This window comes from Protopterus annectens, chromosome 6.part1, assembly GCF_019279795.1.
Source record: "Protopterus annectens isolate FY-2018-M chromosome 6.part1, PAN1.0, whole genome shotgun sequence".
NCBI classification, from domain to species: domain Eukaryota; kingdom Metazoa; phylum Chordata; order Ceratodontiformes; family Protopteridae; genus Protopterus; species Protopterus annectens.
Genome location: NC_056738.1, coordinates 221,528,538 through 221,550,676, shown reverse-complemented (window position 1 = coordinate 221,550,676; position 22,139 = coordinate 221,528,538).

Here is a 22,139-nt window from a genome sequence, read left to right as displayed (position 1 = left end):
ACGACTGTAAATCCTTTTCTTATAAAACCCATTGTTCCTATTGCTATTGTAATTGCCTTCGTCTGCATTGCCCAAACTTCTGCCTATAAATCCTGGTATTTCATGACTTTGTGTCTCTCTGTATGTAAGACACTATAGTCACTGGGTGTAGCAATTTCATTGCTCCATGATACTTTTGTCTTTTTTTCATGAACTACTATATCTGTTTTTCTCACATCTACTTTTTGAACTGTTGGTAACGGATGATACCATAAACTTCATAATTTTCTACAATGCTTTATGGGTCATATTCCTAATGCTTTTCAGCTACTTCAATATTATAATGTTTGCACAATCAGCGATGCAACAGTCTTGCCACATTATTATTATGCCTTTCAGTATTCTGTCTTCTGCCATTAGTGTATCATACCCAGTAACAAGATGTGTGGCTGTTTCCAATTCTGTTTTACAAAACCTGCACTTGTCTGTTTCTCCCACATATTCAATGATCTTTATAAACCAACATGTACATAATCTGCTATCCTGAGCCACCAATATTAACCTTTCATCTATTAGACTGAATTTACCTTTCCTTAACCATTCCTGTGTTTGGTCCTGATCGACATGAGGTTATTCCAAGGGGTTTCTGTACTTGCAACTATATTTATGCATTTTCCATATTTCTTGCCTTCTTATCTGATCCTTTACCATATATCTTTCTTTTGTTTTTGGTACGTTCAGTTGCTGCCTGATTTTTACTACTTCTGGTCTGATATCCATTCCCGCTTGACACCAATATGCTTCTGCTAAACTAAGCAAAGAAGTCATCTTAGACTTATTCTTCTCATGTTTTAACACTTTATGTTTGGATCTTGTGAAGTCAGCAAATATGTATGCAGTCCTACAACTGCAGATTTATACATGTAATCAGTTTTGAGAAGGCCCATATCTCCTGCGGAATGGGTAATATATAATCTTGGTATACAATGAATTTTTATAAATCGTTTGATAAACATGAGGTATTTTTCTTGTTTTCCTGTCCAACTGATCCAATACCTTTTGGGGCCAGTCAGTCATGCCACAACTGTAAGCTAGGACAGGAAGAGCAAATTGGTTTATAGCTTGGATTTTGTTCCTAGTTGTCAGAGCTGTTTTCAGTATTAATTTTAGTCTTCTAAAATGTTCCCAAGTTTTATTCCCATTTCTTCATGCTTTATTGTTGATCCTTCATCAATTCCCAAATATTTATACACTTTTGCTCAATTTCTTGTATATCCCGTTCATGTCCCAGACTGATGTTTTCTTGATGCTGCAGTTTTCCTGCTTTATAGGTTGCTTTTGCACATTTATCAAGACCAAATGGCATTCTTAAATCATTTGTGAAAGTTTTGTCCACTTGTATTTGAGGTTTCAGTTCCTCATCTGACAAACTATCTAATTTTAAACTATCCACACTTTGTTATTTTCTGGGTGCCAAATTGTAGCCATGACCTAATCTGTTAAGCTGACAGTTTAATGGTTAAAGGTAAGACAAATGAGCAGTGGTGACAAGGAGTCACTCTTAAATATCCCCCTTTGAATTTTTATCCCTGGAATATTAATTTGTCCTTTATCATGGCTTAACTGCAAAGCGGTTTGCCACTATTTCATGGTTGCTGTAATGTGATAGATCAGAATAGGGTATATTTTATATATTTGAAAGCATTCTTTTATCCATGAATGTGGGATGCTGTCAAATGCTTTTGTAGTTTATCCATGCCATATTTAAGTTCTTCCTCTTTTTGCAGTTCTCTGTTATGACTGTATTTAACAAAAATTGATCCTTTGTTCCATATGACTTTCTTTTATTACCCTTTTGTTCTGCTGATCAAGTTTTTTTCTGAATGACTATAAACTCTATCAGTATCAATTCCAGTGTATAGTTTATACATTGTCAGAAGGCAAGTTATTGGTCTATAGTTTTTAGGATAGCTTGCAGGTTTGCTCTTAAAGCGGAGTGTTGTTTTTTCTGTTGTTATCTAGGTGGGCGTCAGTTTGGGGTGCACATATAAATAGTTCTTACTCATGGCTAAATATTCATTTAAAGATGTTAATACTTTCATCCAGAAGTTAAGTAATACATCTGGGCCTGGGGTTTTCCATTTAGGAGCTTTTCTTAATTTTGTTTCTATTTTTCTGGCTGGTACTTCATCCCATTTTGTATCCTGTTCATTTGAACTTCTTATCAGTATCATGTGAAAGGTAATGAGATATATCATAATGGACCATATGAAAAGGGACATATGGAAGTTATGATCCTTAATTTCTTTTAGCCAAACCAGTCTGGCTTTGTAAAAAGCAGAACATACATATTAAATGTAGCATCATGCCTTTTAAACCCAGCTAACATTTCTGAAAGAGTCACAAAAGTACTGGATGATGGTAATATATATATATATATATATATATATATATATATATATATATATATATATATATATATATATCACATATTTCGATTTAGCTAAAGCCTGTGATACTATACCTCACTCTTGCATCATTGACAAACTCTTTAAACTCAATACCTCTAGCCCTACTCTCTCTATCCCACTATTAACTTACCCTACCCTCCCTTCCTCTACACATACTCCCCCTGAGGTTACATTCATACCTTTTCCACATCTATTCCTACTATCCCCTCTATCACACCCTACCCTTCTCTACTCATACTATCCTATGCCTTCACCAATATAATCTGTTACCATATTTCATGACCTCTAAAATATTAGTAATCATTGTCACAATCATCTATTATGTAAATAATGTTGCATTTTCCTATTATCAGGCTTTCCATATAATTTATGCTTGAACACTATAACTGTATTATGGCTGTTGAGTTTTTATTCTGACTAATGTGAAGTTTTTCAAATTTTGTGCTTGAATGTTTTGACTTTATTACGTCTGTTAAGCTCTGATTGTGACAAACTAAAATGTTGTTTTCATATTCATGCTTGAATGGTATGACTTTATATGTCTGTTTAGTTTTTCATTCTGTTAACCCTATGTATCCAGAGCTTTTCTCCCAAGGCCTCAGCTGAAAATGGGTACATCATGACCCACTCAGAGTTTCCTGGTGAATAAATGCCAAATAAATAAATACATAAATATAAATACCTATATAACCTATTCAGTTGTCACCTGTATTACATTTGGTGGCATACTGTCCTCCAAGCAATATGTCACCTGTGGTTTACCAAAGGACTGGCACCACTTGTATTTCACATTTACTTTTCTAATTTCATGACCAATATTAAAGTCTTTGGCTGACCTTGTCTGTGGGCAATTTCAACTCCTTGAAACCACTTATATCCTCTTGGAAGGCTTACCTTAGATAAACCCACTGTGTCTGAATCAGGGTATAAAGCTGAATCAAAGCATAGCATCATACAATTTAAGAAATAAGACCTCTCACTGAAATACTTCACCTGTTACAACAGACACTGTAATTAAAAAACTACTATTCTGATAACAAAATCTATCCTTTGTCAACCACGTATCCAGTGTCTTTAGGATAGCCGTCCATCTCTCCAAACTGATTACTAAAGGCATTTCCTCTCACTCCACAGAGGTCAATGAACATAGCAGTTATTCACCAAAATATATCTTGGGAATTGTCTCTTAAGTTGCTTAGAGCATGGAAAAGCCCTATCTGTCTTCATTGTCTCCAACAAGCTCCTTCTGGATGATCCATGCCTGGCCTAGCCTGTAATGACCTGGTTCTGTTAGACCTACTGTAGCACCACAAGACTGGTTGCAACTTAAAGGATCTAAGTTTATACTGAAATATAAATAAGGCATGCTAATGTGATAGACATTTCCCAACACAATCTCACATTATTTGAAAAGAAAAGTACATCCTCCACTATCTTCCAATCTAACTTAGATAAATGTATGAGAAACCACAAATTTACTCCAGCTTAGCATCCTATCCCTTATAGACAGGGACAGTAAATAGATGGTGTACCAGTGGACAGGGACAGTAAATAGATGGTATACCAGTGGATCTGCAGTGGCTAGAATTCAGATGGCTTAACTGGTCTGCTGTGTAGTAGCCATCTATCAACCATTGATCTCTGATGTTCTCTTCATTTCTTTTGATCATCCTCAGTGCACTCCTGATCTACTCCTTTCATTTATTAGTTGCATCATCCTTATCTGTTGCACTGTTGAATGCATATTTGTAATTTAGTAAGGGTCATGTCCCTGGCTAGTTTCTTTTACTAGATGTTCTTGCTAAGGGGTGCAATGTGTGTCTATTTACCCAAGGCTGAGGGTGTATATATTCTACACTGTGGGTACAGGTAATCACAACTGGTGAGATGGATATTCTGTCAAGTTTGGGAAAAAGCATGAAAAATACTTAATTTGTCTATGCTCATAGGTTCATACTAGGCTATCTGCCCTAGGGCATTTATAAGCCTAGCCAGAGTGTGTTTGGCTTTCGCCACCCATTTTAAATTAATTTTGCTATGCCCTTTTTTGAGGTTAGTATACTGTGCCTCTGTCTAGCAGTGACACAGAAGTGATACCCGGGGTAAACCTACGATCTCCCATCCACTCATCAAGATTCCTCTTGAAGAGAGTCAATGAGGGACTCTGCCTAACCTGGACTGGGATTTTATTCCAGAGTGAAGGGAGCCTCTGGGTTATGAATCTGTCCCTCCAGCATGTCCTATGTATTTCAGTGCTGAGATTCAAGTCTCTCGAGCGCGTAGCTCGATGGGATTTGGATTTTCTGAGGTGCAGCATGTCCATTAATTCCGGGTTGGACATGGCTTTATACGTCAGGCACAGATCGCATCTGAGCAGGCAGTATGCCACTGAGTAGAGCTGGAGTTTCTTTAACCGGGCAGCATATGGCATCTGTTTGAGCCCTTTGATCCTCTTGGTGAGGTACTTTTGGGGTCTTTCCAGTTGCTGCAGGTGTCTCGTAAGGTACATCCCAAAAGGGGCATTGTACTCAATTATGGGCATGATGAGGGATGAGTAATGAGGCACGATGACCTCCCCTGATCTAGATGAGAATCCCTTCATGATTAGGTGGGCTATATAAAATGTTTTTCTAACCACTTTGGCCACGTGGTTGTCAAATGAGAGATTGCTATCAACTTGGGTCCCCAGGTCCCTAATTACTTATTCTGTACTTATAACCAAATGAAGTTCCCCGATAGCAGAAAAAACCGATAAAGGCAGTCTCACAGTGTAGACAATCTCACAGTGTAAGCGATAGTCTCCAGATAATGCAATTCCTCTCGTAAGACTCTGCAGTCCGTAATAGACAGTCTCACAATATAAACGAAAGTCTCCAGATGTAACAAATCCTCTCATAAGACTCTGCAGTCCATAATAAACAGGATAATTTTATTCTCACAACACACAAAACAATAAAACAGTTCAATTCAATTGAGCGCTTTCATTTCCTCACCGGCAACTTCATCAGAATGAATCTTGCCACTGCACAAAAGCTTTTATACATCTTCTAATTGATTAATTAATAGATTATTTCAGTAATTGGTGATATGAGGAAAAATTGGTGATTTGTTAAAAAAACAATGAATTAATAGTTTTAAAATTCATGTAGACACAGTTAGTAACAAATAGTAACGAAGTGGTATTTACCTTGAAATTGAAGTTATAAAATTAACAGAATGTTAAAAATAGGTTAAAAAACAAGCGATAAGTTAACACATGAATATGCTGGTATACTGTTGTTAATGTATACTATGTAACATAACCATAGTAATCATACAGTTAATAAAATGCAAGTAACCTTACAGAATAACCCTATTCCTAACAAAATATGTATATATATATGTGTGTAAAATATCCATAATTTTAAAATTATAAAAAACTATATGTTATACCCATAGTTGGTTAACATATTGAAGTTAAAATTACGTTTAAATACTCTAGTATAATCTCATAATAAATAAATGAATATCCCATCATAAATAAAATGTCTCATAAATAAAAGTCACCTATGAATTCTCATGTGTAATTTCGTATAAATACATATGCAATTTTTCTTAGTATGTCTCGTATAAAACATTTCATAAAACAATAATAATAAATGTATTGTTATTATGTATGTGTAATTAAATAAATTAATTTAATTTAATTTAATTTAAGATAGAGTTTACTAAATTAATGAACTGTTAAAAATATATGATTATTATTAATCATTGTTAAAAAATTATTGTTAAAAAATTATTATTATTTTTGTTAGAAAATTCTGAGAAATAGGCATGTAGTGTGTATATGATGGTAGTACGTATGGTTAAGTGTAATAAGGTTGTTATAAAAGTGTTTGTTTATACTTGGTGTATTGTTTTATTTTTATTTTTATTTATGTTTTACCTTGTTGGCCCTTAGTTTGAGGGCTAGTAATAATGACACATGGTCATTCAACCCTGGCGGTGTATTGGAATCCAAACGGAGTTGCCATATCAATTCCCTATAACAAAGTAGTGATTCCCAGTCTCCTCCTCTACTATTCTTAGGTATCATTTCTAATATCCAAAACTTAAAGTTAGCTTTTGTACAAGTAAGTGTATGTCTATATAGAGCATTTGTTTCCCTTTTTCTGTTTATATCGTACATGCGCTCGTAAATTCTTTGTCTCAGATGTCTCTCTGTTTTACCTACATAATATCCCCAGCAGAAGGTACAGTAAGCTAAATATACTACCCCACAAGTGAAGTATTGTTTACTTTTAAATGTCATAGGAATGGAGGGTAACTTTAGTTCCTCTGTATTTGTAATAAATATACATTGGGAGCATCTTCCACAACGAAAAATACCTTTTTTATTGTTTTTGTCTTTCTCCTGTTCATTTATTTCATACAAGTTTTTTAAGTTGGGACCTCTCCTAAAACTATAAGTAATCGGTCTATTGAAAATTTCTAATCTATTAGGCATAGTTTTAAAAAAATCCCATGTCTTATTTATAAGTTTTCTTATTGAGTGTGTATTGACACTGTAAGTCATGACAAAAAAAGGGCATGTTGTAGTGCGTTGTGGTATTTGGAGTGTTTGTCCCACTTGTAGTTGGAATGTAATTTAAAGAGCTGTTTACTGTGTTAGTCTCCATATTTATCATATTAGTCTCCATATTTAACAAAGGTACATATTTTTTCCCCCACTCCCTAGTCACATCTTCCTTTAAGGGAAGGATTGTAGAATATGGGTAGCCTCTTTCTAGGAATAATTTATGTACGTAGTCCATTTCCTTGATAAAATCAAGGTAGTTAGAGGTCATTCTAGCTACTCTAACCATTTGTCCTTTGATGATATTTTTCTTTTGAATTGGAGGGTGACAACTATTGTAGTGTAGATAAGAATTGGAAAAGCACTTTTTTCTAAAAATCTTTGATGTGTATCTATTTCTAGTAATATCTTTTGTTAATGTTACATCTAAGAAGTGAATCTCTTCTACGCTGTACTCATATGTAAATCCCAGAAATGAAGTTGAGTTATTTAAATATTCCATAATTACCGGTATATCTTCCTGTGTTCCTTTCCATATTATTAATATATCGTCCAGGAAACGGAAATATTTAACAATTTTTTCCATAAACGGTGAATTAAAAACAAAATGTTGTTCCCAGAAAAGCATAACTATGTTTGCAAATATGGGGGCACATGCTGCCCCCATTGCAACACCGTCTACTTGGTGAAAAATATCTCCTTGAAAATAAATAAAGTTGTTTTTAAGTACTAGTTCAATATTTTCCAACAACAATCTAAACATACTAAGAAAAATTGCATATGTATTTATACGAAATTACACATGAGAATTCATAGGTGACTTTTATTTATGAGACATTTTATTTATGATGGGATATTCATTTATTTATTATGAGATTATACTAGAGTATTTAAACGTAATTTTAACTTCAATATGTTAACCAACTATGGGTATAACATATAGTTTTTTAAAATTTTAAAATTATGGATATTTTACACACATATATATATATATATACATATTTTGTTAGGAATAGGGTTATTCTGTAAGGTTACTTGTATTTTATTAACTGTGTGATTACTATGGTTATGTTACATAGTATACATTAACAACAGTATACCAGCATATTTATGTGTTAACTTATCGCTTGTTTTTTAACCTATTTTTAACATTGTGTTAATTTTATAACTTCAATTTCAAGGTAAATACCACTTCATTACTATTTGTTACTAACTGTGTCTACGTGAATTTTAAAACTATTAATCCATTGTTTTTTTAAAAAAATCACCAATTTTTCCTCATATCACCAATTACTGAAATAATCTATTAATTAATCAATTAGAAGATGTATAAAAGCTTTTGTGCAGTGGCAAGATTCATTCTGATGAAGTTTCCAGTGAGGAAATGAAAGCGCTCAATTGAATTGAACTGTTTTATTGTTTTGTGTGTTGCGAGAATAAAATGATCCTGTTTATTACGGACTGCAGAGTCTTATGAGAGGATTTGTTACATCTGGAGACTTTCGTTTATATTGTGAGACTGTCTATTACGGACTGCAGAGTCTTATGAGAGGACTTGCATTATCTGGAGAGTATCGCTTACACTGTGAGATTGTCTACACTGTGAGACTGCCTTTATCAGTTTTTCCTGCTTTTGGGGAACTTCATTTGGTTATTGGTTTTTGTTCAACTGTTTCCCGTTTCTTCCATTTTTGCTTTTACTAGTTTCTTCTGTACTTAATGGATTACCACCTATGTGGTAATTTGTGGGCACTTTGTTTTTGCCAAGGGGGATGACTATACACTTTTTGGCGTTTAGCTTGAGGCCATGGCTCTGGCACCAGTTGTCTGTTTCTATGAGGCCCTTTTGGAAGATGCTTGTGTCGGCTGGAGAGTCGATTATGGCGCCCAGTTTGCAGTCAACTTGGTCAGCCACAGTCCTTCCGTGTTGACCTGTACCTCCGAGAAATATATACCGAACAAGAGAGGTCCCAGGACTGAGCCTTGTGGGACGCCACTTGTAACTGGTTTGGAGTCTGACATGGCTCCAGCAATTCTAACCATGTGGGTTCTGTCCATGAGCCAGTTTGCAACCCATCTAGTGACATAGGGGTTTATATTTAAGCTGGTGAGCTTATCTATAATGCCCAAGTGGGGTATTGTATCGAAGGCTTTTGCGAGGTCCAGGTAGGCTGTGTGGACCACCTTCCCCTCGTCAATGGCCTTGGTGACTGTTTCAAAGGAATCGACCAGGTTTAAGAGGCAGGATCTGCCCTTAACAAAGCCGAAATGGGTAGGATCCAGTGTCTGTAGGTCCCCAATATCTTTATTTATGAGGTCCATGATGATCCTTTCCATAGCTTTGTAGACCAAGCTAGTCAGGCTTATAGGGCGATAGTTTCCAGGATCTGTTGAGGCACCACCTTTGTGGAGAGGGACCACTGTTGCTGTACGCCACTTTTTGGGTACATATCCTGTAGTAAGGCTGAGATTGAACAGTAGTTTTATGTTTGGGTTTAGCTCTTCTTGGAGTTCATGCAGGACGCAGCCCGGGACACTGTCTGGTCCCATTGATGCTGTGTTTTTTGCTTTGGAGAGGGTGGCTCTTACCTGAGCATCTGAGATGTCAGGGGGGTAGCACTCTGCTGGGATAGATATTTGCCCTTTTGGTGGGGAGGGGGGGGGTTTGCCCTGAACCTGTTAGCTAGGATGTTGGCAATGTCTGTGGGTTCAGTGTATTTTTTGTCATTTTGGAGAAATTCTGAGCATATCTGGGAATTCCCACCCAGGTTCCTAACATAACTAAAGAAAGCCTTGTGATTATCCTTAGTGTCCTGTGCAATTTTTCTCTCGAAGCTGGCCTTAGACGATTTTATGAGTGCCCGTAGTTTTTTGCTAATACTGATCAGAGATGCCTTCCTTTTTTGGGATTTTGCTCTATCATGTAGTAACTTCCTCCTTCTGTTGTATAGTTTGTTTATGGCTGGGGTCCACCAGACAGGACATCTGCCTTTGGAGGATTGGGTCTTGGTTTTATTTGGGATTGCATGATCCATGCATTCCTGAAGGTGTTCATAGAATGCGTTTATAAAAGATTCTGCGGTCTGGGCCATATTTTCCACAGGCCCGGGAGCTTTGAAGGATTCCACCTTGGTTTTGAGGAGTGTGAAATTTGCTTTAGAGAAGTTTTTCACTGTGGTTTTCTGGGCAGAGGGTGGGGACAGGATGTGACTATCCAGTGAGATTAGTTTATGGTCTGATCTTACCAGTGAGGGATACATTTCTGGTCTGGAGCATAGAGTCCCCATGTTGGTGATGATCAGGTCAAGTATGTTTTCCCCTCCTGTGGGAGTGGTAACAAGTTGTTCCATAGCATTTGAGTTTATAAATTCTAGGAACCTTTGGGCTAGGGTGTTGGAGCTAGAGTAATGCTCCCAGTCTATGTTTGGGTAGTTGAAGTCATCCAATATAATGGTGTTTGGAGAGACCTTCATATTTTCCAGTGTTCTCAGGAAGGCCGAGTAGGGTTCCTGGGTTTGGGAGGGTGGTCTGTAGCAGGCTATAAACTGGAAGGCAGTTTTACCTACTGTTAGTTACACATGGATAGTCTCTGATGCTTCGTGCTGTGCCACCAACCTGGAGGTGTGGGTATCTTTGACAAATATTGATACTCCCCCTCCTTTTATGGTTCGGTCCAAGTTTTGGGGCCGAAAAGCATGGCATGAGGTATAACCTGGTAGTCCTGGGGTGCTCTCGGGAGCCTTGAACCAGGTTTCTTTTACTGCAAAGATATCAATGTTCTCCATGCTAAGGAGAGTTTCGAGTGCGTGCATCTTGATGTTTAGACTTCTGGCGTTGAGTAGCATTACTCTTAGTTTCTTATCCCTTGTGATACCTATGGAGGTGGGTTTGTCTTTTGAGCCTTGTCTAAAAAAGGCACTATGTGGGTAGCAAGAGCCTTTGCCAATATCTGAAAGCCCAGGGGTGACAGGTGCAAGCCATCCCTAGCGAAGCATCGTGGCTTGTCGAGCATGTCATCCCAGGCTGACAGGCATTGGATCCCCTTTGAATGACACCAGTACTTAAGCCAATTGTTGAAATTGATCATCTTGTCTTCATATTGTGGCATCATTCTTGGTGAGGGTAAGATGCTACTCAAGGCCAGGGTCATACTGGCCTGGGCTACATGCTCAGAGAGCTTCTCTATGTCTCTTTTCATGTAGTCCAGGGAGGTACATCTCAGGTCATTCACACCAGCATGGGCAATGACGGAGTCATATTTGTACTTGCCTTGGAGAGACCTGAGTGCTTGTGTTATGTGGCGGATCCTAGCGCCCGACAGGCAGCTCACCGTGACCTTCTCCTTGTTCAGCCTGGTGAGCGGGACATCAGTGTGCCTGACGATAGAGTCACCTGTTACAAGTGTATCAGGTGTGTTGTTTAGCCTTAAGGGCTGTGACTGTTCAGCACACTGGCTTTGTGAGCTATGTATTGAACGTGTTTTGTTTTGGGGTAGCGGTTGCTTGGGTGTCTGCTTTGGAGGTCTCTGCTGCTTAGGCAGATTTTTATTTAGAGCCTCCGAGTATGTTTTTGTGTGTTTATGTGTTTGGTTTGCTGTCATGGTAGGTCTATGTGAGACTGGAGTTGTAGTGAGTGTGGTTTCCTTCTCCTCCTGACTGGTTACGCCAGTACTGAGTTGAGAGAGCTTAGCCTCCAGTTTGGCTATATGGTTGCATCTCTCACATGTGTTGGAATTTGTTGGGAGGAGGAGAGGGTTGTCTGTGTACATGAGGCAGTTGTAACATTACCTCAAGATTCCCAGATTCACCAGCTGGACTGGAGAGGAGATTGACAACTGACCTTTGGACATGCAAGAATAGTATTGGGAATTCCTTTATAATTGAAAAAAGGGCCAATGGGGAAGAAGGTACTCAAGGGGAGTTTGTGAGGGTGTAGTGCTTTTAATTTTTTAGTGCTGACTTAGTGAGCAAGTGCCAGTTAACTTAAATGCAATGTGTTACAGGTAACTTAAATGCAAAAACGACAAACAGTAACTTTCTTCAAGTGAAACAAGGAAAGAAGTACAGTAAGCAATGCAGATATCACTAGGGATCCACAGAAGCACTGAAAAGCCGCATTTTAGGTGGAATTAGCATTTCAGGGAAATAACAAGCAAACATACAACAAGCATACAAACAAAGCTAGATTCAGCAGGCCTGGATCTAGTCTATGCTACAGCAAACAAGGTGTACCAATTTCAATAAGAAACAGTTCAAATATGCAGGCACTATAAGCCTTTAACCAGAAATTCCCAGCTCAGAAGGGCAGAGTCCAGCCTCTCCTCCCACAAGAGTGCAGACCACGAACCTTCTTAATGTAAAATAACTGGCCTGAAGCCCAAGTGCATAAACCAGAACTAATACACTTTTAGAATAACAGACACTGAGCCCTCAATCAGCAGTTCCCAACTTAGAAGGATGTAAGCTACCTGTCCTGCCACCACAGTGCAGGCCACAAACCTTCCTAATGTAAAACAACTGGTCTGAATCCCAAGTGCTTAATCCAAAAGACTTAGAATGATAGCTACACTTTAATCAAGTTACTACCAAGCAGTAATAAATACAATTGAATACTTTAAAGAATGCCTGGATTAGTGCTCAAGTTATACAAACAAAGCTAGATTCAGCAGGCCTGGATCTAGTCTATGCTACAGCAAACAAGGTGTACCAATTTCAGTAAGAAGCAGTGTCTTTCACAATTCAGTTTTACAATGATCGCATCATTTCACTGGATGTCATGTTATACATTGACAGTGAGTGTGATCCCCTTTTGCCAGAATTTATGAAAATGTGGCACTTCAAGTGCAGTCATTGAAATGGAAGGAGGTTCATCCTTTCCTTATGATATGGTAAATCTATTTTTTACAGTAAATATAATGTACAGAAGAGAAAATCCCCTTGAATTTGAAGTGCAAAGGCTTAACATGTCTCATACTTTTTTTGGTTAACCTGAATGCTGTTTTGTATATCTGTTATACCATTGGTTATGAATACAACTCCTATTTCTGCCAAGTTTCCTGCTAATTTGTTTCCTCAATTGAATTTGCAATAATGGGAGAATTTTATCTTCGCCAAGGCACAGAAGAAAAATAGTTGATTACAAAAAGGTGATGAATGCAGAGGGCATATCACTCTTTATGGTACTATGAGTGTTTCTTATCTTGTGTAAAATATCTTATTCCCTCTAATTCCAAATGCTGTTTCCTATATTTTTTCATAAGAAACAATATTAGAAAACTGATATTTGCAGAAATATCTTTGAAACTATTTTAAAGTAAATACTTTATTTTTTAAAATAATGTTAACTGAGATAGAAGCAACTCAAGATTCTCAAGCCCAGGTGACTGAACAGTGCTTGCTCAAAATAAACTTTATGATAGTTTGGTTCAGTAAGACATTATTTTCTAAACATGTATCCTTACACACTATTGAGCAAGAAATATGGACTTCAGGGTCAGAAATTTCACTAGGAAAGTCACCTTGCCACTATTCTATGGTAATTATGACTTCAGAATTGGAATAATAACATAGGAGGAGATGGTTACATAGTTCTAACCTGGAGGTAGGAAGCCCTGCTCCATAAAATGGTCAAAAACCTAATGCATATTTATAGTATATATTTTAATTGCATAAGCTTGGTGGAGAGAGCCATCCAAGTTTCATGTTTCAGAACTGCATTTGCTGAAAGTCAAATTTTGAAATTCTGGACTTCGGCATCACATATTACTGAATGAATATACAAAACCATTATTTCCTTAGGTCATTATGCTAACTTAATTTTCTCTACTCAAAGCAGACATAGAATGAGAAAGTGTTTATATTTATTAAATTAGCAAAATCTGACTTTTTTCCAAATAGATGTCTACTTGTGCTTCCAGTTTTTGCCTATACGTTTCTCAGATATATCAAGTACTAATTTGTGTACTATTTTCCATAGCATTACATTTCTGTATATTTTTATCATACCAGGTTAGATGAAAGCCCACAGGTATTATTCTGTTTATTTCCTCCAGGAAGTGGGTCACCTGTTGATTTTAGTAGATGCAGCATTCTTTCAGGTTCAGTAACAAGAAAGGCAAGATTTCCTTTTTCTAGCCTCTGCATCAAGCCTACAGGAGGAGGATGTGCAAAGCTGATATATTTTGATGCTGTGAACACACCCACAAATAGGACATATCTACTTATGATTTCATAATAATTACATAATTATTAACTGGTCTTGACAGACTACTTGAGTTTCCATCAGAAGGCAGGATTGATATTTTTATTACCAGATCTCTTATTAGGAAAGGTTATACTGCATGTCTAAAATTACAATAGTTGTTCAGAACTATATGTAATGAGCATATAAGTAATAGATCCATTTTGTGAACCCTTTTATCTACACCAGGCTTTGGCATAGCAGGGATAGATTCACATTAGAAAATAATTCAGTGCAGAGTCCTTTACACTAATTAGGTGCTGTAAAACGACCCTAAGCAAGCACCTCGGTAGTCTATTATTTGTCCTGGCTCTAGCTTTTGAATAGCCTTTGCAGCTCAGCAGAATGGGACAAAACAACGCTAGTCAGTAATTGTGCAGAAGTAGTTTCACCTACTTTTCCTCCATGTGCAGAAGGGTAGTTAAAGCTATGATATCTAATCAGCAAGTAGCAGCCTTCCCAATGTTGTACAATAGTCTGGACTTATACTCATTGTATGCCCCATAAGTGAAGCTATAATATAACCTCAATTAAATATGGTAATAAATAGAATGATTTGTCTTACAAATTAAACCTGCTTTTCAGTACTATTAATACACATGCAGAGCTTGAAACATTACCAGATGTGTAACATGATGTTGCCAAAGACAGGCCAGAGCAACAAAGCATACTGCATTTATAGTTCTGGTCTATTTCACACGGAAAAATACACTAAAGACCATAAAATTCTGCAGAGCATGCTAAGCCTGTTACTTTATAAACCACAATTGAAACACAATTAAATCTAGGATTTGGCTTTTTATTGAAATGTGCATTTTACCTGTTATGTTTATTTTTAAGGCAGTCTAAAACAAACTGTTTATATCCTTCTTTTACAGTTGATTTATTTCTAGTAGATAGATTCAAACAACTTTGCCAACGTAGAATGTGCTTTTATGACCTATGAAGAAATACAAGTGCATGATAAATGATTTTGCCTCAAATTTCTCATATTTTCTTTGTGCCTGTCCAAGTGTAAGTGTGTGTGTGTGTGTGTGTGTGTGTGTGTGTGTGTGTGTGTGCTTGTGTGGTTTCACACATATGAGCATTGGTGTGTGTGTGCATGCATGCGCATGTATGGTTGTGTGTGCATGCTTATGTAAGGTACATATGCACACATATGGTTAATTCAGTAATATGTGGAAGTTTGTACTCTTAACTCCCAGTAATAGCATCCTGCATTTTTTTTACACATTTAAACAAATGTTCATATCTTTGGAGTCAGAAAGGTTACTAAACAAAGGTAAATGGAAAACTGTTCAGCACAAATAAATCTTTATAGTGGTAATACTCAGATTCTAGGTTTTCAGCTGTATTTTGTAAGTCATAATAAGCATAGTAAATAGTAATTGTGCAAAAGTTTACAACATCTCAGTAACCACTCAAGCTGCACACACTTTCCAAAACATTTTTGTTCATCCATCTGTGCATTTTCATATGAGCCTAACCGGTAATGCCTCTGTTACTTGGTTATCGAGATATTTAGAAACATATAAACATTATGAAAATATAAATGGATGAGGTTTGGGAACACACCAATTTGTCCAGGGACATCTTCAATGTTTAAGATTTAGCTAGAGAGAAAGTGTGTGTGTGTGTGTGTGTGTGTGTGTGTGTGTGTGTGTGTGTGTGTGTGTGTGTGTGTGTGGGATTAGGATGGTGATGGGGGATAGGGCAAGGATATTAAGGCAGGGAGGAAAGGGAAGGGTTAAGTTGAACCTGGGCTATGAAGGGTTAATTTAATAAGGGAAAGTCAGGAAGAAGTGAGGCAAGTGTAGGGCCCTGGGACTTAGATGTTTTATGTGTGGGTAGTTTGGTAAGGGATCAGTTTGATGCATGATCTTGTTACAAGGCAAACTTACATCTGAGACAACCTGTAGGTACTGGTGTGGTCAGGTAGGCCTTAGATTAATAGTTGTGCATCAGGAGGAAGTGGAGAATTTGGGGATGTGTGAAACTTGGGTATAGGCAGGTCTGTGCATTTTTTTCCTCTCTTTCTGATGGTTACAGAGATGTGTGGGGGGAACACATTATGGTTGTGGGGGGTGTATTTAGTTAGGAAGGGGTAGGTCACTGTTTGGTTTCAGCTTGGTTTCGATAAAAAAAAAAAAGCATGACACAATAGCTGAAAGAAGAGTAATGGTGGGGGTCTTTAGGCCCAGTGAGAACTTAGGTGCAAGGTTAGACATTCTGTTTGCTGGAAGTGTTAGTGAGTTGGTGGACGAGTCACAGCTTAAGTTATTGGGGTCGCGTGTTCAGCTGCAGCATTGGTGAGTAATTTAAATAGCTGCTTTCTTTTGGAGCTCCGTGGCTGATTTCCTACATCCCCCCCCACCATAGGGTTCATTGGTGATGGTAGGCAGTTTTGTTCATGGTGATTAAGCTGCAAATGACTTTTTGCATGCTCTGGACTGGGCAGAGTAATGGTCGCTGCTGTGCATGCACTGTGTGGCTTTAGCCATTAGAGAAAGGAGTATGGTTAGCTGTCAGCTTTCAGTTAGCTAGGTGAGGAACGTTACCTTCATGCATTGTGCAGTGCTTGTGGTATAGCACTCAAAAGTACAGATCTTACATCATATTTTGTTTAGTACCTCATTAGTTTTGTGGCCTGGTGAATCTCAGTGGTCTTGAGTCACAGAATGGTGATGTGCAGTGAAACAAATCACTCAGTTGATGGCACTGGCAGTTAGAATCTGTCCCTGTTTTGGGCTTTGCCCCCACACTGGTGACTCTGGTAATGATGTTTAATGCATCAAAATACTGTAGGGATTGGGAGTGGAAAGTTCTCATCACTTATTGCAGTGATTAGAAAACTTTATGTTTAAGATAACTTTAATGTTACTCTTACCTACTTTAGGAATACATCCTTCACAATACCTTTTCTCAAGAATACTGTGAACACAGGCCCACTGCCAGGGACAGCTGGGAGTCTCATGATGTAGTGGGGATGTGGTCCACTGATAGGTTGGGTTCAGGGGTGGGGGAAAAATATATAATCAGACAGAAGACAAAGAAAGCTGATGTTAAGGTCTAGGTGTTACTTTACAGACACAAGGTGGTGTAATGCTTGTTTTGCTCGTGGGTCGTGGGTCAAGTGATTAGAGTTAATGTAGCTCAGAAGGGAAGCTAGCTGTGCTGATAGACACAAACTTTTTTCTGGCTTGGGAGTGAGGAACATTCTTTTTACGGAGGTATGTTTGAGAGCTAGGATGTGTGGAAGTACAGATGGTCACATAAAAGAAAAAGAGGGAAAGAGGGATGCAGACACTGGGGACTTTGGTAAGGGGTACGCTGGTGGTGTTAGTTCCAGTGTCCAACCTTGCAGAGTATTAATATTTTTTCCTAGAGTCTTATTGTTGAATTTCTCTTGAAAATGACCGAAGTGCAGAGTTTGCAACAGAAATGGGCGGTCATTGTTTCACACGCTGAAGAACTGTTTCGAGATTTGCCTAATGGAGAAGCTCCAGTGAATGAAGAACCTGATGAGTACAGTCAGAAGAGGAGAAAGCAGGTGAAAAACAGCAAGCCAGTGGCCTGAAGGAAGCAAGCACGGCAGTCAAGAGATGCTGCCACAGTGGAGGCTCCAGGCATTGGAGTGGTGCATGCACCTGCAAGTAATGAAGTGGTGTTTGGAGTTCCAGTAGGCATGGCAGACTTAGTGCGGTTGAGGAGTAGTTTGAGTATAGGTGGTGATGGGTCACTTCAGGAGTCTGGTGAATCTGCAAGAGGGACTGCAGAGGCTTAGTGAGTGTGGGGAGGTTTCAGGTGAGATGTTCATCAGAGATGCCAGTGTAGGTTTGGTCATGGCATCGTCCTTATTTGTGAGGGAGTCACAAGTGGAGGAAAGTGGTTCAGATTTTGGGTTTTGGCCTGGGGCTTGGTTATCTACACAGGCTCTGGGGCAGGGGAGTGGGGCAGTCTTTTTGACCCCTCACATACCTTCCTCACTTAATGAAAAAAATCTAGAAGGGGGACTACTTTGATATCTTTGAATTATTTGATGTTGAAGGGGTTTAGCATTTGATAGAGTTGGAAACTGCCAATAGTAAAAATCTTCTGGCAGCTTTAGCAGCCTTGGGGCAAAGGAGGGTAGGTAGAACCTGTAAAAATTGGGTGTTGGGCTTTTTGTATTATATGGCGGTTTGGTTGAAGAAAGACAGTTGCTTGTCCCTTCCAGTCTTGGTGTATTTTCTCAAAATCCAAGAGGTGCAATATCTATGAGTAGGTAATGCTTGGCTATGGTACAATCAGAAGTTTTATAAGTGTAAAGCAGTTGATCAGTTCCTATGTTGGGAGGTTAGGCACCTTGACATATGGCTGACCACTATAATGGATAACTTTAGCGCTATTAGAAGGGGTAAGGAAGGAGGGGAAGGAGTAGGGATGTGGTGGGCCTTTAATGCGGGGAGATGCTCATGGGTAGTGTGTGGGTTCCTTCACACTTGTTCAAAGTGTGCAGGAATACATCCAGAGGTGCAATTTGGTCAGGAGAAAGGTAATACAGTCAGCCAAATGCCATTTTCTGCTGAGATGACTGGGTTACTGTCTTCTTTTCAGGGATTCCAAAGTTTGTGAGGTAGAGGGAATTTTCCTGGGCAGAGAGGGGGGTCCTTTTTGGGACAATGGGAAGACCTGGGGGGATGCATTCTCCCATTAAGGTACAGGTATTGCAACTCACGATCCAGCAATTTCCTGATCTGGCATTTGTGGAAGAATTAATCAATGGGTTTTCTTGGGGAGTTTCTATTAAATCAAAGGTGGGAAGGGATGGAGTAGTCTATAAGAACTTGCGATCAGTGTGGGAGAAGGACAATATTTTCGAAGGGTTGGTGGAGTAGAATGGCAGGCTTGTAGGCTACTGGGCTCTTTTAATGCCCCTACCTTTGGCAATTTTAAGTTCTTGCCATTAGGTTTTGATCCTAAGAAGGTGGCAGGTGAATTTTGGTTGATTCACAATTTATCTTACCCTGACGGAAACTCCATTAATGATTTTATTTCAGTAGAGGATGTCAAGTTGAGTTTTGCATCCTTGGATGATGTAGTGCAGGTTATTTGGGTGTTTAATCCGTGACTGGTGAAGGTGGATATTGAATCCATGTTTCGGCTTCTGACTGTATGGGAGGAATAGTGGCATGGTGGTTGCAAACAAGTTCTATTTTGACAAGGCTATGCCAATGGGATGCTTGGTAGCCTGCATTAATTTTGAGAAGTTTAGCATAGCACTGCATTGGATTTGGCAGCAGCACATGGGCACTCAGGCAGTAATCATTACCTAGATGATTTCCTAATAATAGGTGAAGGGTTGGGGAGAACATTGGAAGGTATGTAGGAATTTTTGAGGATGTATGAAGAACTGGGGGTCCCATTGTCTAGGCAGAAGATGGAAGGCTCAGTTAAGGCATTGAATTTCTTGAGCTTGTTAGTAGACACAGAACATGGATTGTTTTGTCAACTGGGAGAAGATAACATGTTTGAAGGAGAAGAATGAATAGGTGAAGTCCAAAGACAAGGTGCAGGTGAAGGCTGTCATGGAGCTTTTAGAGCCTTTGAATTTTGCATGTTGGGCAGTTCATCTGGGTCATACTTTCTATAGGTCTGTGGCCTTTTTGTTAAAAAGGAAGAAAGCAAACATCATTGGGTAAGGACTGGTAAGTTGGCATCAGCAAAGTTAACCTGTTAGCAGTTTAATGAAGTTTCCTTTGCGCAAACAGATTAGGTTGGTCAAGGAGAATTGAAATTGTTTACAGATGCAGCTGGGAGTATTGGAATGGAAGCATTTTTTCTTGGGAGGGATAGTTTGCAGCTCGTTGGCAGGCAGAGTGGAAGGAGGAGTAGAAGAAGGATGTTGTCTTCTTAGATGTAATGCCAATTTGGGTGGCATCCATGATTTGGTGGCTGCAGTTGAGGGGAAAGAGGGTTATTTTTCATTCGGGCGCTATTGCAGTGGTGTGTATTTTTCAGGTGAAGACAGCAAAGTCTGAACAGTTATTGTTAGTGTTATGTAATTTGGTTTTGGAGAGCTTGATGATTAATTTTTCTTTAAAAGGTGTGCATGTAGCAGGTGCTAGGAATGGGATTGCTGACAATTTGTCTCGCTTTCAGTTTTCCAGGTTTCAGCAGATATCTCCAAGGGCAGCAGGTGAACTGAGGGCAGTGCCAGATGAAGTATGGCAAATTAGGCTGATGTGACCAGATGGTTGATGCAGCAGTCATGGGCAGTGCCTACCAAGAGGGCATATGGTAGGGCATTATATGATTTTGTTAGGTTTATTTTACAGCTGCCTGAGGAGGAGGGAGTTTGGTTGGAAGAACTATCAATCCAATTCTTGACCTGGGCTTAGTTGCACATGAAGGTTGTGCAGTCAGTTAAGGTATACCTAACTGCAATCAGTATATTTTCTCAACTATCAGTGTTGCATGACTTCACTAAGTCCTGGACAGTTGGGCATATGTTGAAGGGATGGGGTAGAGTGGTTGGCATAAATAAGGATAAGCAACAGTCATTGAAAAGACAGGTTTTGAAAGTTTTATTGTGAGTCCTAGCTTTAGTGGCTGGTGATTCAGGTGATTATGCTTTGTGGGTGACCTTGAGCTTGTGTATGTATTATGGAGCATATAGGGTGTCAGAGTTAATAGGGTCACTGTTTTGGGGGGACATCATGATATTTTCTGTGGCAATGCTTATCTGGATGCATAAGTATAAAATGGATCAGGTAGGGAAGGGCACACAGATAGTGCTTGGGAGAGATAGGAATGACTGGTTGTATCCGGTGGGTTGGGCTAGGCAATTACTGTGGACCCATGCAGGTAGCCCTCAAAACTTGGTTTTCCGGTCAAGAAGGGGTAAGGTGATTATGGGTAATTAGTTCATATATGTGATGAGGAAGACTTTTCACTGTATGGCTTTTCTGTGAGAGAGGATTTTCATTCATTCCTTTCACATATGAAGGGCTTCAGATTTAGCGAGGAAAGGCAGATTAGTCGAGGTCATTAAAAGGGTGGGTCACTGGTTTTCAAATGTCTTTTTTGTATTAAATTAGGTAATTGGCTACAGATGTTGAATTGCTATTATTTTATTTTTTTTTATTTTTTTTTTTGGAAAGGAGATTATCATCCTAGGTCATTCGTATATTTAAAGAGTGGTGAGGGCTGCTGTTAAGACCAGTGGCAATCAATTGGGTTTGTATTCATTTGGGTGGAGAGTCAGTTGGCATGGTGTTAGAGATCTCAGGAAGAATCAGCTCATGGATGAGTTTGCATTTATACAGTCATGGATGGAGCTTCCTCGAGTGCTGGTGTTACAGCAGGTAGGTAAAGACTTGGGAATAATTCAAAAACATCAGATGGTATATCGGATAAGGGGGGATTTGCTTACTTTGAAGAGGTTATATACAAGTATGTACATTGTGTAGACAGAGATAGTATCTAGTTTATATTGGTGGAATGCTGTTAGTTTTATGGCTCTAGAATGGGCTCGGCAATTTGTTAATTGTGGGTTGGTGAGGTGACTGGTTGCTTTGGGTATTCAGTTGATAGAAAATAGAGATTTTGATGACAGGGACCCAGTTTGGCTCACAAAGGATGGAGTGCACCTGAATTAATTTGGTTTAGATCTGTTTAATGTACACCTAGGTTATTTTTGGGTTTAGTGGAAGTACTACAATAAGTGATGGGGAACAGCCTGAATCAGGCTGGTGGGTGAGGAAGAGGGGCAGGCTTGTCCATTTTCCATTCCCCCTCTGGTGTTAGGTGTTGATGCAAGGAGCTTTTGGGGGTGAAAGTGTGCAGTAGGGCACTGCTTTAGTAAAAACATGTGAGCAGTAGTGAGGATGCTGCTTATTCAGGCAGGTTTGTGG